The following is a 22,085-nucleotide window of genomic DNA, read 5'->3' on the forward strand; positions in this document are numbered from 1 at the left end:
CAGCAGTGCTGTTTAACCTCTAAAATTACTGCCTGAGACAAGTAATTGTAGGCGTGAAAGCCAATGTAAAGGTTTTTTAATTAGGGGCAGATGACGCACACGGAATTCTGTGGGCTTGGGAAACTTGCTATTTGGAAGGAAGTTTGCAAAACCATTATCTGTAAACTGTTTACCACCTCTGTGATTCAAAATTCTCCCAGTCCAGTCTTCTGCATATTTATTTGGAAGCAAGTCCCGCTGACTGCAGGTTTGGTTTTAAAAAGTTGTGTGTGGTTTTCTTTGTTATTACAATAACTCAAACTTCTAGCACTGAGAATGATTTCCCCTTCCAAATGCTGTTTTATTTTGGGTGCGATCCTATGCATGTTTAGATGGGGGGGGGGGGAGTCCTACGACTCCCAACATTTCCCAGCTGGCTGCATTGTAGGACTCCCCCCACCCATCTAAACATGTCTAGAATTGCGTCCTAAGCAACATTTTCTTCTTGCAAGTCTACTACCCATTCGTGGTTGTTTTCTTCTTCTTTTTAGCATTTTCCTTTCTCGTTCCCACTTCCAATGTTAACAAAGTGGGAACAGGAACTCCTCATTTTAGTGTTGGAATTGTGAAGCCATAATTTTAAAGGCCCATTAAAGATGAAGAAAATGTGTTATAAAGTCCTATGTTAGATTGTTTTTAATCTGTTATCCAGTATAACCACTAGATTTCTATTTGTGGATCTTCCTTTGAACCACCCCCCATCATTCACTCAAGTGTACATGCCCTGAACTCCTTGGGGGAAGTATGACTTACAAATTTGATGAATCCCAAAGTATAACTCATAAAAGACAGCTTTGTATTCTTGTGGAGCTCCTCAAGAAAAATAGCACAATAAACTCCAATATACATCATATGCATAAATAGTGCACTGACATTTCTGGATCACAGCCATCATTGACAGTCTTGAAGCTACTTGCATGATACAACAGAGTCCTATGGAATTTCTTGTAGTTTACACATAAGAAAGTCACTTGAATAATGTGCCTTATGAGCATGCAAGTAGGTTCAGATTGTATGGGCATGTCTACACCACAAAGTTGTAGGGGGAGGATTGCGGACTTACCAGCTCCTGCAATTATTATTATTATTATTATTATTATTATTATTATTATTTATTTATTTATATAGCACCATCAGTGTACATGGTGCTGTACAGAGTAAAACAGTAAATAGCAAGACCCTGCCGCATTGGCTTACAATCTAATAAAATCATAGTAAAACAATAAGGAGGGGAAGAGAATGCAAACAGGTACAGGGTAGGGTAAGCAGGCACAGGGTAGGGTAAAACTAACAGTAGAAAGTAACAGTAGAAAGTAACAGTAATCTTCCCTGGGTGTCTAGACAGCCGCACACAATCCCAGAAGGATATTGAGGCCACCATTTTTAAAAATAAACAACAATGAGAGGAGCGCACTCGCGCTCCAGTGCCAAAGGTAAGAAAGAAAGAAAAATCTGACCCTGCTCCCCATTCCCACCCCCGATGGGCACGGACTGCTGCTCTGCAGCTCCGTGCTCATTTTACGGTCCCTGGTACTCGTAGGGGGGACAAGACAACCCGGGAGCAGCTGCCACATGGCCACACTCCATGGGATGGTCCTGGAACTGTGGAAAAGTTGGGTTTTCCGCAGTTCCTGATATCCCAGGGTAAGTCCTTGCTAGTCCCGGGTTGATGCACAGGTTCCTCTGTGCATCAGGTGGATGCACAGGGATGATTCAAAGACTACCCCTGAATATAGGCATGGTGTAGATATGCTGTATGTATATTCAGAAAGCAGTCCTATTGGGCAGGAAAGGAAGAATTGGAAACAGAGAAACTGCTACTTCCTTTGACCTGCCAAGGTCATGATGGTCAAGAGAGATTGGGTAGGTGGACTTATGCTACAGGGTTGGTATATTTTCCTTCCTTTTTGCAGCCATATCAATCAGGAATCAATCAGAATCAATCAGGAAAGCAATCCTTTTGTCCTAGTTCTTGTTGGGGAAGGAAGAGGCATCCACACCAATCCTGCTTGGCAATCAACCACAGAAATTAATTGTGCCTTCCATTTCTTTACAACAGGGATGGGAGAATCAGCAAAACTTGATCTTGCCAAAATTCTCTTGAGTTTCACCTTGAAGCTCAGTTCACCTCATTCCCGCTCCCAAATTTGAGCTTTAGTTGTTGTTGTTTGAACGGGAAAACGGCACAACTGGCTTCACATTTTATTCAAGCACGAATCCAAATGCTAATCCAAATGTGCATCCCCCATTGACACAAAGCATAAAAATGTATATATTTTTCCCCAGATGGGATTTTTAAAGTGCAGTTTTTTAATAAAAATAATAATATGGATTTTGCATACACAAACTCAGGAATATGCAAGCTTTGCTCACAAAATAAACTTGCATTTCCATAACTATTCAGGGGCACGAACAAGGCATGTTCTGCTCTTAAATGGATGCAAACAAAATTCATATACATCCCTTCTTTACCATGTACAAGTTCACATGAATCAGTTGGAAAGCAACAGATGGGGAAGGTTCTATTGCAAACCACTAATGTCCTACAAACTAAGTGCCTTTCAGCTAGGGAGGTGCAAGCCTCGGGCCTTGGATTCAAAAATCTGAATCATGGAGGCCATTTTATGGTGGATCTGCCTTTTTGTAACCGATCCGCCATTTTATTGCACAGCCCTAGGCCCCCATACAGCCTGCAACTCCTAGTGTGCAATGCCTGGGAAGGCTGTACTTCCAAGGCCCAGGAACAGAGAGCAAACGTGTACTCGTGCTGACATCATCTACTCCTCGTTGCGATTGCCTCCTCCTCCGTGTGACCATTGGCTTCCTGCTGGAATTGCTGGCTTCTCCATAAGACTGACAGCTTCCTGGCATGATTGCCCTCTTCCCTGCACCATTGATGGCTTCCTGGCATGATTGGCTGCTGCTGTCGCAATCGAGAATACTCCATTGACCCTGGAGGTGTCCCCGTGAATTCCACAGGTGCCCTGCAGCTACCTACTTCAACCAAGAGCCGCCCACTCCCTTTACCACCACCCTACTTTCAGCTACTTTTCCTAGCCCATGTCCCTGCACCCAAAGGCAAACTATGGATGTGATCCAGCTAAAGTTGGTTAGATTTAAGTCCCACCAATTTCAGTAAAAAGCAAAGATCACTATGGTGGACCGTGATGGATGAGGGGACATTGAAAATCCACAGTTGAATAATACATTGATTAGAACCAACCAAAATGCCACAAAAGATGAACAAACCTGTGGGTTCTCAAGAACTCCTAATCAGGCTAGGTGGCTTTTTTAAAAAAACAACAACAATAACAACAACAGGAGAGGGACGACTAGAAAATGATAGCATTGTTAATATGGATCAGGTTTGGTCTGATGTTGCCGCTATGATGTCTGCAGTTTGGACCCAGGACACAGCTAGACCTGAGGTTTATCCTGTGATCATCCAGGGTTCGCTCCTGCCTGAGTACTGGATCCCCTGTGTGTCACCTAGATGAACAAGTTTGACCCCTGGATGATTCAGGGATAAACCTTAGGTCTAGCTATGGCCCCAGTCTCAAACTGGAGCATATTGCAGGTATCAGATTATACTTGGCATTCTAGGAAAAAGAAGCAATGGCTGATCCCATTTCTGAAAACATAAAGTTTGGCTGTAACTTGGATCTCTCTCTTGTTCTTTTTTACCTATTCTGCCACCTAGAATTAATCTCTGGCTTTGCTAATATGAAAACTGTCATGTTTCTTTTCTGTTCTCTGCCTATGCAGGAACCTGCATGTTTTGCCCAGTGCAAGAGACAGATACATGTAACTAATTCATTCAGTCTGCAGTCTCCATTTTGATATGGGTCTAACTGCCTCTCTCATGGCCTCAGCACATGGCCTATTTTATTTTATTTTTACTTTTCTGTTCTTCCCTCATTCCCTGATTTTTGTCACATAGACTGATGAAGAGTTCTGGAGAACATGAAAGCCTGTATAATCTTTTGTGACATTTTCTTAAGTCCTAAAAAAGGAATTGTTCAATTGGAACAATTTCAATGAGCAAATTAAGTATTTGCTTAAATCTTTGGCTAGATTATCTCTTTTGTCTCCAGAACAACTCCACAAAACATATATACTTTAGTCTTCAGGGGACTAGTCTGTACACATTCTTTGTGACTCTACACTACTGATTTTAAAGCGCTTTAAAGCACTTTGAAAACATTTTGAAAACTGTATATGCAGTGTGTCCTGGGCCCCAACAGTTGTCAAAACTGTTATAAAGCGCTTTAAAGTGCTTTAAAGCAGTAGTGTAGATCCCCACCCCACCCCAGGAAAATCAATATCGGATAGTGTCTTGCCTTGGTAAGATTGTTACATCTTCAACAAGATGTCCATTTCAATGGGGAGAGGTATATAAATATTCTAAATAAATAAATAATAAATAATCAGCAGGTTCCACCCTGAATTGCTAAGAAATCCCCTGGCAAAATTGGCCTGACAGTGGCAATATTCCTGAAATAACCATTTCTTCCCAAATGCATTTTTGGTCTTTATGGTTGTTATACTTCAACAAGCAAGTCTATTTCAGTAAACAATCCATCCTTGACTTATTCTGTATACAGAGAGAAGATACACCTTTGATTGTTGTTTTTATAAACTGGAAAGCTGCCAAGTTTCCCTGGGAAGAGGAGCAGCACATCAATGATATAGCTCTGTGAATATAGCTCTTGCTTGGTCTCCGACTAAATTTAACCTTCATGTGTCCTCCTCCAGCTCCTGATAAAAGGTATCTTTGCTAGTATTTTCTTCAACTTCTTCAAAAGACGTTCTGATACTCAAACTGAATGGAGCCTTTTAAAAAAAAATCTTCCTAGCACATGAAGTGTCAGAAGGTTTTGACTGGTGAATTGACCCAGTTTTCATGACACAAAAGCCCACTGTGGCTTAATTTAGCCATGAGGGCTGTCATATTGTTCCGGGTGCCCATAGGCATCCTTTTTCCATAGCACCCACAGATGCCTCTGCTTGCCATTATTTGCTGTGTTGTGTGAACCCACCATCATGGGCTGTTTGAGGGAGTAGACAAACCTCAAATAAACCCTAAAACAAGTTATGGATTATTTGAGGGTTGTCTACCCCCTCAAACAATCCACGATGCCAGGTTTGCACAACATGTGTGCAAACAAGTGTGCTCCCACCACCGTTTACGTATTCGGAATGGTGGCCAGAATGCTCTGTTAAGCCCCACAGGGAAATTTACCTATGGTGGCTTAGCATTACATGCAAACAGCTTGTCAAAATTCTGCTATCAATCTGATGGCACCGAGATTTATAATGAAGGAAAACTAGCCATGTTGATTGAATCCTATCAGCTGCACATATTCATGCAAACAAGGCTAAGGGATCTCTTATCTGGATATTGTTTTTCATTTAATGGTATATAGTCTGTAAATATTTGTAAAACCCAGGGAAGATGTCTCTTTCTCCCATTTTATTGAATTAGTTAATCCCAATTTTACAGCTTCAACCTTATCCCTTAAAAAAAAGTTGTCAATACGTTGATGATGTTCAAGTAATTTTGTTAGCAATGCTCCATAATTTCCCAGCATTTTGCAGATCTCACTCTTAACAGATTTGATAAGAGTCAGATGCGTTTTTATACAGACAACTTATAATTGCCAAGCTTTGTTAGAGAAGCCCATGTGTGCTTCAGAAAAAAGCCCACTTCCTTCCATCTGGCAGGGTGGAAATTCTTTATGTAAAATTCAAAACAGCGAGGGAGCATATGGTCTCGCTAGCCCTCCCCCTTTCTTGTTCTGCCACTCCTCCCCCGCTCCCGCCCCCATGCCTCATTCCATTGGTTTGATTTTTAAAATACAGATATTGAAAACACAACTTTGGAATGGCATCCATCCCCGGTTTTCTGCCATATGATGCACATTATATATGCGAATGGAGGCTTATCAGTTTGAGGGCGGGGCTTGCCCAAAACAAAGAAAGGTTTTCACCCAAAATATTTTCAAATCAGAAGTAATCAAAAGGCCAAACTGTTCAGTGAAAGGTATTTGTATCTCAACTCTCTGTCTTTAATCAGGCAGTTAACAAAAATACGTCATTGAAATAAATTAATGCACACCTACTAACCCCCACCGCTGGACCAAAAGATCAAGGAGCAGATATTAAACTCTTTATCAAAGTCCCTCTTGTGTGACAGTTCATTTCCTTTTCTACTTTTCTTCTGAGAAAATCAAAGGTGTTTTCCATCATAGTTTTCTAGACCTGTTGCACCTGTGTCATGCTTGTGGGTTCCTGATTGACATAACTCACATAATACTAGAACCCGGGGCCATCAAATGAAGCTGATTGGTGGAAGATTCAGAACAAATAAAAGGAAGTACTTCTTCACACAGTGCATAGTTAAATTATGGAATTACCCACCACAAGATGTGGTGATGGCCACCAATTTGGATGGCTTTAAAAGGGGGTTGGATAAATTCCTGGAGGGGGGGAAACTATCAATGGCTATCTGCTACCTCCAGGATCAGAGGCAGTAAACCTGTGTGCACCAGTTGCTAAGGAACATAGCTGGGAGGGTGCTGTTTCTTGTGGTTCCCTGGTCAAAAGCTGGATGGCTCCTGTGTGAACAGAATGTTGGACTAGATGGGCACTTGGTCTGATCCAGCAGGGCTCTGCTTATGTTCTTACCTGGGGAAAATATTGATAACTGACAGCTCTTTGGTGCAAAAAGAATCAAGACGTTAGTGAATCAGACCCCTGCCCCAGAAGATAATCCCTGGCATCTCCAGGAAGGGATAGGAAGAAAAAAGTCTCTACAAGTCAGTGTTATCAGTACTGAGCTAGATGGACTAGAGGCCTGATGCAGTACAAGGCAGCTTCATATGTTCCAAAGTCTAGTGCTGCTCAAAACCCTGTTTTGTACCTCCATGTTATGACTATCCTACATAACTGCACTTTGTCGAGCATTCAGCGGACCTATAGGCTCATGTCCCTCAGTTTCCCAAAGGATTTACTCCTTATTTTTCCTTGTGAACTAGAAGACACATCAGTACACTGGAGGGAGTTGGATGGATGAATCCTAAGAGTGCACTGGAGGGGCTAAAGCAATGGTGTATGAGAGAAGAAAATGCTGCTTTCTGAAAAGGGATTGGTATCGATTTCATTTGTCAGATACTCAGGTCCTTTATAAAAAGACTATCATGCTATAAAATATAGTTCAACTGTGAAATCAATAACATATCAGTAGTGAAACCAGCCTTGCTGTCCTTTTCTAAGTTATAAAACATATGAAGCAACCTTGAAAAGTTCACACATTAATGACGGCTCATTGGTTGTGCTCAATGAGGTACAGAAGCAAATGTTTTGATCAAAAGAAGCAATATTGGTATATACAAGCCCTGATAGTAGACTGGAAGAAATCTAACTGAAACAAAAGGAAGATTTACCAAATTCTATATGTATCTTATCATGTCCAGAGCAAACTCCTGGTGGACATCAAGTGCTATTCCATATGATTGATACCATACTTTAGCATTAAAAAAAGGGATTTGGGGTATACTTATGCTGCAGACTTAATAGCAATTTCCTTTTCAGAGAACCTGTGAACTGTAGCTCTGAGATCTAAGAAATAAATCTCAGCATCTTCATCAAGTTTCCTGTGGAAGTTGGGTTACCATAAATCCCATATTAGTTTATAGTACAGATTTGGTCTGAATGGCTTTGTTTTCCTGTTCAGACTTTTTTCTCTACTAGATTCTTATACAAAAGCTATCTCTATTTTTTTAAAAAAATGAAGAAAACCAAAACGTTGTGTCATGTGATCTCAGAAAAGCGGAGTAGCTGGAAAATAGGACAACGTCAATTTGATTTTTAAAAAACACACACACACCACACAATTGCAATATTTCTAAAGTTGTGGGTGTTCATCACATAGGGGTGTTCAAATGTTCATCACTTAGGGGTGTTCAAATGACCATCCCTTTCATGAATGTGAGAAGGAGTGGTTGGATCATACTCGAAAGCCCCACCCCGCCCTTTCCTACACTGTCAACATGCTTGCTGGCCATACCCCCACCAGCAGAAGTGTGAAGGCCCTGTGCACATACAGATGTCTGAATGAAGGGCTCATCCATGTAAACAGGAGCCAAGGGCAAGACTGCTGGGGCATGTTAGCATTTGTAGGTGTGGTTGCTGGGTGAGTTCCCATTCTCCCTTCACGTGTTCAGTGAATACATGAGGTGAGTCATTAGAACCCTTTCAATTGCTTGATGTTTTGCATGTGTGGATGGGCCTTCAGAGATATAACACCACAGACAGAATGTTCATATTTGCTCACATTTCATCCAAAGCAATGTTTTTCAATGGACGTTCATTCATTCAGCTGTCAAGAGCTGGTTTGCACTGCAACATCAATAAGGTTCAGTTTTATTGCTAATTAGAGATGTACACACACATCATTCTTCCTGGCAGCTCCCTGGAAAGTCTCTCCTGAGGGTTAGGAAAAGTTGCTGAATGGGAGGGCTGAGGGAGAAGGGACTGCTGATGTGAACTGAAGGGAGGATCCCAAAAGTTGGATGGGGGCACCATCCATGAGTGAGCTTCTCTCAAGCTAAGGACGGAGGGAGTGGACATAATTTTCTAAGTTATAAGCAGGCTAAAAATGGCGCCACTGAGAAAATGATAAATGTTGAACCTTAGCCAGAAGAGACTAAATTTAAGTGCCTGCAATATCAAGTGGCAACTAGCATATGTGATTGAGCCCCACAGATGTAATGCTAAAGATAGAACTTCAACATGACTTCACAGCACCTCAAAACAGAACAAGTTGCTCTGGCTTCTTTTCCACCTCCTTTCTTCCCCATAACACTTGGCACTGAAAAATGCATGGCATGATGTAATCGTGCTGGGGGTTTCACTATTCCTGCTGTATTGGATGGCACTTAGGGGGTCAGGGCAACTCACAATGTGATTGTGCCATTTTACACGGTACTTAGCAGATTTTTCTTTTTCTTTCATGGCATCCCCCATTGACCTAACTGTCCCCATCAACCAAGGAACATATTAAATGCAGCTTTAGAATTCCACATGGATACAGAGTGCCCAGAGGAAAAGCAGCTCAATAAACATTTTAAGGGAGAGATGAGAAGCCATCTTTTTTTCCATAGCTCATGTAATTGCAAGTCATGGCTGTCCTATATATTTTTCAATTTTATATATTCTGTGGTAGAACAAATTGCTAGCATCTAGCTATTTACTGTGGGAGGGAGAAGAAGTTCTTAATGTTTCTCTTAATTTGTCTGAAGGACCTTTCCAGATGGATTCTTTTATCCTGCAATAAATGAACAAGTGTTTTTCAGTTGTTGTGGGGAATCCCAACATCTTTCTCCCCAGTAGGTAATTTAAGGTGGAAACATTTCACAGTGCTCTAAAACTCTTATGGATAATGCAAGACTCCCATCCACCCACTTTGCTTTTGGCTCCTCCCACCACTGGAATGTGGCCCCCAAGAGCATCTATGAAATTGAAACTGGTCCTCAGGCTGAAAGAGGTTCAACACCCCTAGTGTATGGAATGTGACTTTCATACTTCTTTATTGATTCCTGCCTATGACATCACAGGTGATGATGAGCATTCCATACCCATACCCATGCTATTCCGGGATCCTAGGATTGCTGCAATTAGAAAATGATGGAAAGTGCATTTACTGTAACCCAATATGTTGGCTACCCTGCTCCATAGGCTACCCTGCTTTGATCTAATACTGGATCAAAGTTGGATATTGTTCTCTATCAGAATTATTGGTCTTCACATAACAGGCATCCAGGGTGGTAAACAAAACTAGAACCCTACCAATCTGCTGTTTGGCAGGGAAAATGGGAGCAGGAGAGATTGGATCCAGCCCCACACATTTCAGCTAGCTTCTTTTATCAAACATCTGCTAAGAAAACTATGTATATGCAGCAACCCTTGCACACATGATATCCCCCCTCCAACTAGGGATACTCAACTAGGGATACTCAACATCTGCAGAGATATTGCCTCTACCTGGATTTTGGTGACTATCCAGTCAGAGAGTGGATTCATTCTATAAAAACGGTATGGCACATTTTTAAGCTCTTTATCTTCTCCTTGAGCCAGTTGATTATAAATACCAGAGACAAATACAAATAAGAAAATCTCTTGATGGTGGGGAAAACGTCACAAAAGTATAATATTCATTGTTTGATGGTCAACCAGAAAATCCCCTGTATCCTAGTAACAAGTCTCTTAGCTTCAACATACTTGTGAAATGCTGGCTGTGCCTGACATATAGCATAACTTAATGGGATAATTAAATCTAACTGGTCTTCAATAGTGCCTCAAATAGCACAATAAAAAAGGTGAAATAATATCTGTAGACATAGTTGTCCTCCAAAGTGGGACACATAAAAATGTAGAGGTGAATTACTATGTTGTGACAGCAATATTTTTTTTATTCAAGTAGATTTATGGCCTGTTGCTTTTAGGTTCTCTCCCATGCCCTGCTGATAGAAGTTCCATTCCATTCCAACATTCCTCCCACTCCACTTTTCTTACTCGGTCATTATCAAATACCTCCATCTTGTTTAAATAACACAGTACTTAACCTCTGTTTGATGCTGAGAATGTAGGGCTGCTGAAATTACGAACAAGAGGATATGAGTGTGCAAGTGTATGTGTAAGGAGAACTTTAACTTTCTTTCAGCTCATTTATTTGCAGTCAGTTGCAAACTGTTATGAGGAGTTTTTTTGTTCAGCTTTCTTGAAATGTACATTATCACCCCATTATTTTGAAAGATGTGCCTATCATGACCCCAATCCAGAGATCCTTAAAGCAAATTGAGGCAGAAACCCTATGCATACTTACTTGGGAGCAAGTCCCAGTGAACTCTGTGGGACTTACTTCAGGGCAGACATGTATAGGGTTGCACACTATGCTTTTTACATGACTTTAAGAGGATTCCCATTACATGAAAAAATAGTCTTTTAAAGACAATGTGTTAGATCCAAATGGAAGTCTTATTCAGATTAGATCCCTAAAAATCCATGTCTCATGACTAACTTAAGTTGCATTGATTTTAATGGGTCTGCTCTAAGTATGACTAAGTCTGGATCCAAACCAATGGATTTTTACCCATGATTTGTAAATTAAATACCTATGTACACACAGAAGCAGGATATGTCTGACTACCAGATACTGTGGAACAAATACCAGGAAATTGATATCACCTTCATACTCTGCTTGCAAGCTTTCAGAAGTATCTGGCTGGCCACCTTCAGAAACAGAATGCTGTACAAGACGGACTTGGGCCTTATCCACCAAAGTAACCCCAATGTCAGCCTTCACCTACCAGATGCCCTCCAAATGTTTTGGACTTCAATTCCCATCAGCCATAGTCAGCATAGCCAATGGGCAGGTGTGCTAGGAGCTGTAGCCCAAAACATCTGGAGGGCAACAAGTAGGGGAAGGCTGGCTTATGTCCATATGTCCTGATACTATGTGGGATTAAAGAAAAGGAGAGAGCTGGACTATTCGCTTTGGGACTGAAAGGTTTGTGGACAGTTTCATTCAAAACTGCTACTACTTGATCCTGCCTCTCATGCCTAAGCAAGAAACTCCCATTAACAAATAATATCTCCTTCGGTCTCAAAGAATGTTGACTCAAAATAGGACAATAGAATATGGAAATACTCAAAATAGCACCCTCCAGGCTGTATTAGTCATGGTATAGTGGAACTGATGTGTAGATACACATGCACGTATGTAGGGCTAAAGTAAACATTCTGCTAATCACACAGACTAGAGCTTTGGTTTACTTACTTTAGTGTAAGTGCATGCATCCCCTATTCAGATCAGGACAAAAACCCCCCATTTTGGGAAGAGAGGAAAGGAGATGATGTCCCAGGAGTAGTAAATTTGCCTCTGAACTCCAGAAACATGTTTTCGGCGTTTTTTCTCTCCATGCTTTGTTGAAAAGATTTGTAAGCCAGAGTAAAACAAACTTGTGACAACATCCTACCCCCTCCCACCTGACCTCTGCTAATTCCTGTATATCTGTGACTAACTCATTCACAGCTGTTCAGCAAGCCATAAATAAAGGAAGGGTATAGTCGTGTATACATGGCAACGATGCCTAATCCTATTTAAGAGCTCTACAGCTACCATAGGTAACTAATCCGATGGCACCTGGCCACACAAATGCTTTTTAGCACTGGGAACAAGTTGCTTTCCTCCTGACCAGGGCAGCAATTTTATGTAGCCGGATTTAAAAGCTTCACCATTCCTCGCCTTGTGCCGACTTCTGATCACTGTGCTAAATACGCACACTTTGTGACTGGATGCATTCCTCACATTGTCACCATAGATGACAACTCACAGATGAAGGAGAGTTGAGAGACCAAGCGTATATGCAGAAATGACAGGTGTGTAACTCTCAGAGATGCAGCTGGGCCTAGGCCTCAGAGCTGAAATCCAGGACCACAGCCCAGCCCCCCATGCAAATAAGAGGGGCAGGTGTTTGGAGCCATGGCAAACAGGCCTGGCTTTGGCACCTGGCCCAGCATGGCCATGTCTGGCCCCACTGGGGCTAATGCTGCTCACTACAGCACCCTTTCTTACTTCTTATTTTTAAAAATGTTTTATGGCCAGGAACAGCCAAAAGGGCATGCTCATTTTTATTATTTTTACCATTAAAACATATTATCATATACATGGAGAATTTATTTAGAAGTGAATGCCAAGGGAGCAGAAGCAAGCCCCAAAGTTTTACCTGTAATCATGATAGTGTTATGATTTGAGTGCAAATGTGAAACTGCACTTGATCAGAGTGTGTGTGTGTGTATGTGTATATATGTGTGTGTGTGTGTGTGTGTGTGTGTGTGTGTGTGTGTGTGTATCAGTCTGAGCAAAAAGTTTTCCTCTTTCTCTCTTGAATGCATCAGGAATGTAGAAGCAGTAATAAAGCATGGAATGACAGTTGCAGTGCAGGGGGCGAGAGAAAATAAATGTTCATTATGTGCTTCACAAGTGAAGTAATGCACACGGCCAACTAGAGAAATACGGATTTTGGGAAATCTATTCCGTCTATGTTTTGTGGGTTGTTGGGTGCTGTTCATTCCATTAACTGTTCCTTGGTGGAATCAGGTTTTTACCAATTTCCTGAATTTGTGCAAATGCTTCTAAAAATGAATGAATTCCCCCTCCCCCAAAAGTGCAAATCCCCCCAAAATGAGAAGTTTCATGCTTTAGCCTATGAGAGAAATGTGCATTTTTGGCTGGTGTTTTTTTTTTTTTATGTTATATATTTCTTTATGACTACATTTGAGTAAAATTTCGGAAAGTAAAAAAACCCTGGTCCGCCAGTCCATGAAATCCATGCAATTTCAGGAAAAGCCGTTCCACTGCGAAATATGCAGGAAGGATTCATAACCATCCAAACTCATTTCATATTGTTGCAGGTTTCTCCGACATCCCTATAACCCACTAAAACCTTTCCCCACTGGCACTGCCATAAGGCTATTAGGCCCAGGGTCTGAATGGCCTGGCTACAGCACTGATAACTCTCATTGGGTTACAAAAGTAAAGCTGGGACCGGGGTGGTGGTGGCTATCTTCACAGTGCCAAGTCAAGGTAAGTCCCTGAGTTTTCAGCAGCACATCTTCAGTTCTTTGCCCTGGAGTGACTTGAATCTGTGGCTGCACCATCTAACTGATGTCACATGCATTCGGAGCCACCCGGGGCAAAGAAGATATCAAGACAGCCCCACGGTCTTGCTGGGAAAAGAATGATTGACCGAAGCAACAGTGGCTTAAAACTGGATCTGAATTTTCTCATTAAAGGCAGGCAGAGCCTTCCAGAGTGTATTACAAATGGTTGCAATGTCACAATATGCAACTACCATTTTTAATATAATGGATTTAAAAGAAGAAATTAGCACAGGAATAGAGGAACAAATAATGTACCATGCAGGGTGCAATAATTTGTTTACATCTTGGAATGTGTGTTTGTGTGTGTTTATGTGTGTATATACACCACACACATGGTTCGAAATGTGCAGCTTTATGAAACCTTAGTTAACTTGGAAGTATTTTGAAATCCTAACGTTAGGTTTCATATGTAAACTATTTTGAATAATTAATAGTCTCTCTTGAATAATGAATCATGGGGAAGATGCTCCTCTCAAAACAGGACTGCCAGAGCTGAACTTTCCTTGGTGCTTCAGGACACGGCGATTTCCTTTGAACTTCTGGAGTAATTGGCTGTGCTTCCGTATGTGTGTTAAAAAGGAAAGGAAAGAGAGAATGTAAGGCTTTCCTCCCCCCCCCTTCTTTTTTAATAAGAACTTCAAGAAATATCTGGTTTTTGCAGACTGAATAATCTGCATCTTTTGAGTCCATAAACCATGGGTTAAACAAACAGTACAAGGAGCATCTGATCTGGAACTTTTTGCAAGATGGCTACAGCCATACTTGCTGTTTCAGGTAAAATCAGCCCTAGTCAAGAATTCTGCGTTAGGATAATAAACACACAACGGGGGGAGGGGGGGTCAGGATGAGCATGCTGGCTTCACTGGCTCCTCCACCATCATTGCTCTCTACATATTGAGCAGGACCAACATCAAGGGTAGGCATGGATCCACCCCCCAACAGGGGCCCACCTAGATGGGCTTCCAACTGCAGAAATTGTTGTTGTTGCTACTGCTGTTGTTATGTTTCTATGCTGCCTCGTAGCTGAGACTCTCTGGGCAGTTTACCAAGATTAAAAATATTAAAATATAGATTGCAAAGTTTAAAAAACATTTACATAAAACACAGAAAGAATATACATAAAGACAACTTATATCTAAAACCAACATTGAACAGTCAACCATAACATAGAACAAATCTCACCAGTAGTTGCCAAATGCCTGAGAAAAGAAATAGTCTTGACCTGGCACCGGAAAGATAACAATGTTGGCGCCAGGTGGGCCTCATCAGGAAGATCATTCCACAGATGAAGGGTCACCACTGAGAAGGCCCTCATCCTTGTTGCTGCTTTCCAAGCCTCCCTCAGAGGAGGAATCCAGAGTAGGACATTAGATGCTGAACATAGAGTATGGGTAGGTTCATGTTGGGGAAGGCTCACTCTGTGAGGTGTTGCAGTCCCAAGCCATTCAGGTTCAACTCATGGAAGGCAATGAGGATAGTGACGGAGGGGGCAGGGCTACTGTGCTTGCCTTCATTCTCTCCCCAACCCAACCCTTGCATTCATTATACTTTTGACACAGAATGCTTTAATGTTGCTCTTAAGGTACTGAAATTGAGCTTCTTTCCGTCTTGAATACAAATCTCAACCCAAAAGATAGTGGAGGATCAGAGCCATTTCTACAACCATCACTACTTTCTCTTCTCTGTTCATCTTTCTTTGCTGCCTTGGTGTACAATGAGATTCCTAAGAACCATCATTTACAGAGTGGGCAGACAGTGGTTCTACATCAACAAGTGACTTAGTGGAGGATTGCAGGCAAGAATGACCTGAGAAAATATTTTAAAATATTAGAAGATTATTTAGTTTTTCTGAGTGATAACATGTGTTTAATGTGTTGTGACTCACACCAAGCCTCCAGGATTTAACAGACTGCAAGTCCGATCAGTAAATAATGGATCTTTGATCCCCATCTGAATTAGTTATTTTAAATATTTGAAAACTGGGTGTGCTTGGTATTATATAATACAGGTAAGAATATATTCACTATCTGACATTTACTGCTCATTCTTTATTCTGTGAATATTTATACACCCTTTTTGGAAGCTGAATACTGGTTCCATTGCTTTTCTCAGGCATTTTTGTGTATGAAAATATCACAGACTTGATCTAGCAATAACAACAAAAAAAGACTGATATCCATCATGTTCTCCCCTAGGATGTGCAAATTCCTCTTTTTATTAGGGCTGTGCATAGACCCCCCCCTCCCCGAACCACTTCATGGCCCGATCCAGAACTTCCGGATCGGGCCCGAACCACTTTGGGTTGATCCACCCATCCCCCGCTCCACTCTGCGGAGCGAGATCTGGAGGGGCGGATTGAGATTTTGCCCCCCCTACCCCACTTACTTGCCTCCATGGTGGATGGCAGATGCAGGTAAGTGGGAAAGGGGGTCAAAATGGGGGCCAAATAAGTCCCCCTCCCCCCTGCTCCCTTACCTGTGTCCATTGCGGTCCATCGCAGGCTTCAATTGAGGCCCCAGCTTAAAGCCAGAAAAGGAGGCCGCAGCCTCTTCCAGCTTGAAGCCAAGGCCTCAATTGAAGCCTGTGACAGACCGCAACAGAGGCAGGTAAGCCCCCCTCCCCCCTGCCCCCTTACCTGGCTCCGCCGCCATCACCGCATGGACAGCAGCGGCGGAGCCAGGTGAGCCAAACTCTCCCCTGCTCCCTTACCTGTGTCTGTTGCGGGCTTCAATTGAGGCCCTGGCTTCAAGCCAGAAGAGAAGGACGGGTCCTCCATTGAAGCCCGTGATGGACACAGGTAAGCCCCCCTCCCCCCTTACCTGGCTCCATCGCCATCACCGCATGGACTGCGGCGGTGCCAGGTGAGTCCCCCTCCCCCCACTTACCTATGTCCGGAGCTCCAGATCATGGTGAACCGTTTCGCCTCGATCCACAGCCCCCCCCCCAACCTGATCCATCTCCGCCTTTGTCGGAGGAGAATCAGGCCGCTCCACTATTGCCCTACTTTTTATCATTGTTTATTATTTGTATTGTACTTGTGTTATGGACATAGCTGTAAAGATAGGCGTAACAGACAAAAGCATTGCATGTGTGGACAGCATAAAACATTTACAAATTTATGATAGGACTTCTCAAATCTAGAGGAGAATATAACCTACTTTAAAGGATTAATCCAATGGATTTCTCATCTTAAGCCAAATGGACTCATCACTGTATTACCGTGACCTTAATGTTTATTTGGACAACTGGTAAGGTCAAACTGTGAGACTTTGACCTTACCAGATACAAAGATAAGTGGTTTCTGAACATGATTTACTTCTCTTCTAAAGTGAAATCTTGTGCCAGTATTAGTTGCCATGAACATAAAATTAATCCAGACTCTATGCATGTGAAATGCCACTTACTCTTGCAATATTCTGCTTGCAGCAAATGAAAGTTAGTCTATCTTGCCACAACTCAGCCTCTGCCAACTTCAATTCACACAACAATCTTACATGAATGGTTTGCCTGAATAATGTATCCTAATAACAAAACTTCAGTTTTTCATGAAACTGCAGATCTTATTAAATCTCCTGTAGATTGGCAATGTGAGTATGCAAAACTGTGATTTATGCTCATGAATTAGACAGAAAATTATGCAGTGTGCATGGTAGAGACTGACAAAACAAGTGCCTAGCAATGCACAGAGTGGTTGTGTGGGTTGACCCTGACAATACTATTATTACTACTACTACTGCTACTACTACTGCTACTACTACCCCTAACTACCCAGAAAGCTAAACATGCCCTGAAAATTGATCAATGGTTCATGATGATGATTGATGATGATGATGATGATGATGATGATGATGATGTATTACAGTTCTATACCACCCCATAGACGAAACTCTCTGGGTGCTTTACATAAGATTAAAAACAATTAAAAACAATACAACAATTAAAGCCATAAAACATACAGCATACACAAAAGCATAGTTTCACCTGGCACCGAACAGATAGCAATGTTGGCACTAGGTGGGCCTTGTCGGGGAGATCATTCCATAATTGAAGAGATATTAAGCTTTGCAATTGAAGAAAGAATAATGTACAGCTGAAGTAATAAACCCGACACTTGGCTTTTCATCTGGAATACATTTGAAAAAGACGTATCTGCAGCAGACACTTTCCCCAGTAATGCGGACTGCTTAAATGAAAAGCAAAACAGGATATGACTGCAACCATAGCTGTGCCAGACCAAGAGGAAACCTCCCCCAATCCACGTATTACTTAGCGTCCCCAACCCTCCAATTCCTGCCCTACTTCACTTCATTTGTCCTCTATTGGCTTTTTTTTAACATTACATTTTAAAAAGTTCCATATACCTGTTAAGTAAAAATAGACCAAAGGGACTGATAATCCATCCCATACATCTGCACATAGGAGGGGGGACTACCATACCAATGACTCTTCTTCCTCACTGCCCCTATCCTGCATCTGTTGAGCTCTGTGGTCAGAGTTATATGTGTCTGGACAGAAAAGGAATTGGATCCATGGCTTATTGTACTCGCTACATGGAATTTTTATGTTGGAGTTATCCATAGTAAATTGTCTTGGAAATAATTTTCTGCTAGACTCCATAGAGTAAAGTGTATGTGTTTACAGGACTGTGTGGATAGGTAGATGACAGATAGATAGATAGATAGATAGATAGATATCGATCGATCTGGGGCCACCAGTCCCAGCCAATTAATCTCTGGCCACATGAGCCAGTTGCATGGCTACTTACAAGCTGAAACATAAAGTGAATAGTCCAGACTCCTCCAAAACCTCAAACTTAAATCTAGTGTACCCATTCCTCCTTCCCCTGCTATAGATATTCCCCACAGACTCCACTGCTACTCCCCGATATTTCCAAGATGAAGGAAATCATTCTAGAACAGGGGACCACTTTCTTAACAGGGCATGTGAGGTTGTCAATGTTATGATAAGGGCCCTGACACCCAAAAATGTCCAATATGACATTTGTAACAGGGACTGCTATACTGTGCTTATTATGTATCAGGTTTCTCTGCTCCTCACCCACTTCTTGGATGTTGTTTTTCCCATCTGCTTCATTCCAAATAACGTTTATTGGAATTCATGATGCCTCTAATGCAAAGGTTTGTCTATAACACTCTTCTGCATTTGTGCTGTCAAATTCCCCGTTCTGAGGATTTTCTGCCTCTCTCCATCAGCTGTATAAATGTCATAGAACGTGACTCTAAACAACTAAACTTGTGTGTGTGCTCTCACAAGGACAATGTACAGAGGTGTTGCTGTAGGGAGGTATTTTGTGTGTGTGTGTGTGTTCGCGCGCATTACCAACACATACTAGGAGGCTATTAGGAGGAGGGCTTTCTCTGCTGTGGCACCCCGGCTGTGGAACGAGCTCCCCAGAGAGGTTGGGCTGGTGCCTACACTGTATTCCTTCTGTCACCAGCTGAAGATCTTTTTATTTTCTTAGTATTTTAACACCTATTAACTTAAATTTAAAGTTTGCTGTTTTAATTCCATATTTTAACCTATATCAATTTTTGCTGTGTGGTTTTATCCTGGTTGTGCTTTTTATATTGTATTTTGTATTAGTGTTTTTAGATAGCTGGTTGTTTTTATGCTCTTCATGATTTTAATTTTTGTGAACCGCCCAGAGAGCTTCGGCTATTGGGTGGTATAAAAATGTAATAAATAAATAAATACCAAATATTACCTTTCCCAGCAGAATTTCAGCCTCACCAGGAGAAAATTCCTGGATGTGTCCCTGTGTATTTAAAATGGATATGTCTTCTCTCAAGAAAAAGTCTCAGAGCTGTCTGCATTTCAAGTAATGAACTGAGAAGGCCCTTCCCTAACTCAGTTCACTAATGAAAAGCAACTTTCGTGCCCTGTAATTTATGCATTTATGAAGTGGTCTTATAAGACAAGGAGAGTGTTGGGGAATGAAAGGAATGGTAAGTTTTAAGGATTCTTTTGATGTTGGGATGGGGGCAGGGGGAAGCCATGGATCATATTACAGTGGCTAACTTGTGCCCTGGGTGAAAATGGTTTTATGATGCAGGATACAGTTTCTGCTGGAGCACAATGGATATACAATCCTCATTTGCCTGGAAGAAGCCTATAAATCCTCCCATTAAAACCAGCTGGGATTTATTATGAGAGCCATTTTAAAGAATTCCCCTTTGCTAAGGACAAGGGAGAATTCTTAAGATTGCCTAAAGGGATGGTTGAGTTAAAGCTTGGCTGGGGAAGCTAGCCCACCCCTGTTTCAATTCACCCCATCCCACGCTCCTCCCCACCCTCAGGTGGCTTTAGAGCATCTACTAATCGAAACATGAAACATAGTAGGGAGCTTAGTTCTCTCTGCTCTGGGACGCTTTTGATGGCAGATGCTTTTGATGAAGAGGGAGGGAGAAGCAGAAAAGGGGGCACTGTGATGAATGATGCCAGACTCCCCATAAGTCTGGTTAGTTGGGCTGACCCCAATATCTGGCTAGACTGCCAATATAACCTGGAATATGTTTAAAGCTCAGTATGCATGTGTGTGTGAGTGAGAGAAGAGAGAGAGAAGGAAGGAAGGAAGGAAGGAAGGGAGGGAGGGAGGGAGGGAAGACCCAGCAACACAAAACAGGAAACCCTAAGAATGAAAGGGAAGATAAATATACCTTTATACCTCTCCAGCATAAACAGTGTCTGGGATATGGAGGTCTTCTATTTCAGTGTAAGGTGGGCATAGTGAGCTCAAGCATGCTAGGTTCAGCTCTCTTCATCACCTTCCACATGAATCACTATAGCAAGGACCCTTTTGAATCTGTATAGGCTCCTCACAAATTCAAAAGGCCACGTGCTGCAGAGGTTCTCCCTCAACATGTAGAGAGCAGTGGGGGAAGGTGACAGAGAGGTTTGGAGCTGGCATACTTGTCCTCATTTTCAGCACATGCATGCTTAATGAACACTGAGACAGACCACCGCCTGGGACTGTAGGTGTACACAAGGGGTGTGCCCGGGCACACCCTAATGTCTCAAGCAATAAGCGCCAAATTGAGGGGGCCTTTGAGGAGGGATCCAGAGGGAGAGCCAGATACAGTAGCAATAGTCCTCTGGCTGCCCTCCGGCAGCTCTGCCACCGTGCCAAAGAGCCACTGCCTCCAAGAAGAAATTGCTCTGCTGGGAGCCTCTCTGCTGGGATGCATGCTTCAAAGAGGCCAGGAGGAGGGGTCCCAAAGGCTAATATTGCCTCATAAGCCTCTCCTCCAGCCAGTGTCACCACAAAGCCAATGCTGGGACTTGAGGAGCATCTCCTTATCCCCCCCCCCCCCACAACTGCAATGGCTGTCCCATGGTCAAGCAAGCTGAATGCAGACTAGGGCCTTAGCTAGACCTAAGGTTTATCCTGGGATCATCCCTGTTCATGTAAATGACACACAGGGGATCCCGGGAGCAGGCAGGGACGACCCCGGGACGATCCTGGGATAAACCTTAGGTCTTGCTAAGGCCTAGGGCATCAGTGTCTACAGTGTTTAATAAATAAGTGAATAAAAATAATGTCCTTCATGACTGAGTATTCGATAAATGTTAGCCTTTTTAAAAAAGAAATCCCTCGGTGCATTCCCTAATGAAATGTGCTGTGCACACCTATGCCTGGGGCTACAATTCTGGACTGTCAGAATTCATGGAAGTTGGTCAGAGAATGGATAAGCCATATGATTTTTAAAGGGCAGTCCCCATGCCCCCTGAGAATCGGCTTTTAGCTAACACAGTCTTTCCCATCCTTAGGTCCCCAGATGGCATTGGACTACAACTCTCATCAGCCCCAGCCATTTCCCATGCTAACTTGAAATGGTTTGAATTGTAGTCCAACAACATCTGGTTGGGAAAGGCTGAGCTAGAATGTGAACGTATGTTGCCATTGACTGAATTACAGTTGAAATGGAGGCTATTCCCCAGTTCATAGTTGTTGCACTTGTACAATTAATTTCAAGGCACATCGGAAGCTGCCTTATACCATTTCATTCTAATTGACAGCCTAGACCAGGAATGGAGAACTGGCAACCTGCAGGCCAGATCAAGCTCACAGCACCTTTCCATCTGGCCTGCAGTTTCTCCTTGGCCCTGCTGCAGTTTCAGAACATAAGATGGCCCATGCTGGATCAGATCAAAGGTGGGTGTAAGGCAGGTGAGCATCCAAGATGTACACAAAAAGCAGAGATATGTCTCAGGATGCTATGGAAGCATTTGTTGTAGAAAAACCTGATGTGTTTCGGCCTCTTGTTTTTTAGGCCTTCTTCAGGGGGTTGTTATAATGTCTG

The sequence above is a fragment of the Elgaria multicarinata genome, chromosome 6 (assembly GCF_023053635.1).
Source record: "Elgaria multicarinata webbii isolate HBS135686 ecotype San Diego chromosome 6, rElgMul1.1.pri, whole genome shotgun sequence".
Classification (NCBI taxonomy): Eukaryota; Metazoa; Chordata; class Lepidosauria; order Squamata; family Anguidae; genus Elgaria; species Elgaria multicarinata.